The sequence below is a fragment of the Vicia villosa genome, unplaced genomic scaffold (assembly GCF_029867415.1).
Source record: "Vicia villosa cultivar HV-30 ecotype Madison, WI unplaced genomic scaffold, Vvil1.0 ctg.004590F_1_1, whole genome shotgun sequence".
In the NCBI taxonomy this organism is placed as follows: Eukaryota; Viridiplantae; Streptophyta; class Magnoliopsida; order Fabales; family Fabaceae; genus Vicia; species Vicia villosa.
In genome coordinates this window covers 48,862-51,619 of record NW_026706469.1, presented here as the reverse complement: position 1 = coordinate 51,619, position 2,758 = coordinate 48,862, and the positions used below count along the sequence as shown (strand labels likewise).

At 40.2% G+C, this 2,758-nt stretch overlaps 1 non-coding gene across 1 annotated transcript; it reads left to right on the top strand.

The window, feature by feature from the left end:
• Positions 1–1,095: 1,095 nt before the first annotated feature.
• LOC131642173 (small nucleolar RNA R71) lies at positions 1,096–1,202 on the top strand. The gene has a single exon (XR_009295806.1). It is a non-coding gene; the product is annotated as a small nucleolar RNA R71 (small nucleolar RNA).
• Positions 1,203–2,758: the final 1,556 nt, after the last annotated feature.

Genomic DNA, 2,758 nt, shown 5'->3' with positions numbered 1-2,758 from the left:
ATGGTTATGTTTAATTGCTTCAGAAGTTCTACAAATCTTTTAAATTGCGCTTCGGTTTTCGATTTAGCTAATCTCTGAGGGTAAGGAATTGGTGGCTTATAAGGTGGTGGTGGAACATAAGGTTTCTCTTTTTCGGGTTCTACCTCGTTATTGGTCTCATCAGTCTTAGCAGTTTGTTCGTCGGTTGGTTTCTTTTGGGTTTCCTTTGGCTCTTGTTGTGACATGGGTACGTTTTGGGTTCTAGGATCTATGGGTCCATCGTAATTAGTTCCACTTCGTAGTGTTATCGCGTTCGCATGTCCTTTAGGATTAGGTTGTGGTTGAGCAGGAAACGTGCCAGCAGGGGCAGCAGTAGGTGCTTGTTGTTGAGCTACTTGTGAGATTTGAGTTTCTAACATTTTGTTATGCGTAGCTAAAGCATCTACTTTGTTCGATAGTTGTTTTAGTTGCTCGCTATTGTGGATGTTTTGATTCAAGAAGTCTTTATTGGTTTGTTGTTGGGAAGCTATGAAGTTCTCCATCATGATTTCTAGGTTTGACTTCCTAGGGGTGTTTTGAGCAGCTACAGGCGCTTTTTGGTAGCCAGGTGGTACAGCAGGTGCTTGTCCAGGCGCGTACAACGCATTGTTGTTCTTATAAGAAAAGTTCGGGTGGTTTTTCCATCCAGGGTTGTACGTGTTAGAATAAGGGTTTCCTTGAGCGTAATTTACTTGATCAGATGGGACTCCAGTCAAGAGTTGACATTCAGCAACTACATGCCCAGTCAATCCACAAATCTCGCAGTTAGGTGCTACGGCGGCAGCGGTGGCTGAAGGAGTGATGGTCAAATTCTCAATCTTTTGAGTTAAAGCGTCTACTTTAGCGTTAACGCGGTCTATACCACTAATTTCGTACATTCCTCCTTTGGTTTGGGCTTTCTCTAGGGCGGCGCGTTCTCCTCCCCATTGGTAATGGTTTTGTGCCATGTTCTCTATGAGTTTGTATGCTTCATCATGGGGTTTGTCCATTAATGCTCCGCCAGCAGCGGCATCTATAGTCATTTTAGTGTTATATAAGAGACCACCATAAAAGGTATGGATGATCAGCCATGGTTCGAGTCCATGATGAGGGCATATCCTAAGCATGTCCTTGTAACGTTCCCAAGCTTCGAAAAGCGATTCGTTATCTTTCTGGGTAAATCCGTTGATTTGACCTCTAAGCATAGCAGTTTTGCTAGGCGGAAAGTATCTTGCTAAGAATACTCTCTTCAATTCGTCCCACGTAGTTATGGAATTGGAAGGCAGGGATTGAAGCCACGCTCTCGCTCTATCTCTCAAGGAGAAAGGGAAAAGGCGTAATCGAATAGCTTCGGAACTAACGTTGTTGGCTTTGATAGTGTCGGCGTATTGCACGAACACGGATAAATGGAGATTGGGGTCGTCTACAGGGCTTCCAGAGAATTGATTCTGTTGAACAGCTTGGACCAGTGAAGGTTTCAGTTCGAAATTGTTCGCTTCAATCGCAGGTGGTGCGATACTTGAATGCGGTTCAGCGCGCGAAGGAGCGGCATAGTCTCTAAGAGGACGAATAGCAGCCATCTCTAACTTCGGGGTGATTTGATTGATTTGATCAGTAAAATTCAATTCCTGATTAATCGGAATTTCTGCTACTTCGGGAAGGTTGCGAGCTCGACGTTTAACGTTAATGAAACGTTCGATCTCGTTAATTCGTTGTATTAAGTCTCCTCCTTGTGAACGAGTATTTGGCATACAATCGTTCAAAAAGAAAGGGAAGAATTTTCCTAGTCTCTACGGTGTAACAGTGAGTTACGATATCGACTTAAATAGTCCCCGGCAACGGCGCCAAAAACTTGATCGCGACTTTACGTGTCTATAAATCTGATAACTGCAAGTGCACAGTCGTGTCGTGTAGTTTTAAAAGATATCGAATCCACAGGGACTATGAATCGATCTACCGTTATCTAAGGTTACTATGTAAAGCTAGGAGTACTAAAATTTTCGATTGTTCCTAAGGGAAAGTGATTGTGAGAAAATAAAGAATAATAATGAAAGACAGGTGTCAGTATGTATTTCGTTTAACTAAAGGTAATCCGAAGGTTCATTGGCTTTTACATAATTAAATTAAAAATCTTTACTAATTCCAATTGATTAAAAATCCTCGTCTCAAACTTTCGCTCTGTTGATTCAGACTACTATCCTAATCCTAATGTACGCTTTCGCCATCCCATTAGATTTTAGAAGAGCTTTTTGAAAACAATGTAATTAATAAAATGCCTATTTTACGAGGTTGTTATCTATTTAAATATCCTAATCTCAAACTTTCGCTCTGTTGACTCGGAGCAAGCTAATACCCCTAACGTACGCTTTCGCCATCCCGCTCGAGTGTAAAAACAATTTTTGAAAATAAATAAGTTCCAATTAGTTTTAATACGCTTTCGCCATCCTTAAAACTAATGTCCTATGTCTACTATCCAGTTAAAGACCTCAAACTTTCGCTCTATTGGTTTTAACCTTTGACCGTCCTAATCCCTCAAACTTTCGCTCTATTGGTTTTAAGACTTACTAATTAAACTAGACATATAAACCAAAAATAAGTGATAATTAATAAAACCTAATTTAAGCCAATTTATTTCGGATCCCTACGGTTAACTTACTTTACATACCGATACCTTTAGTATTTTAGCCAGACATATTAATACGGTTAAACATGCATAAATCGGTTTTGTTCATAATAATAAGCATATTAAATGGCATATAAT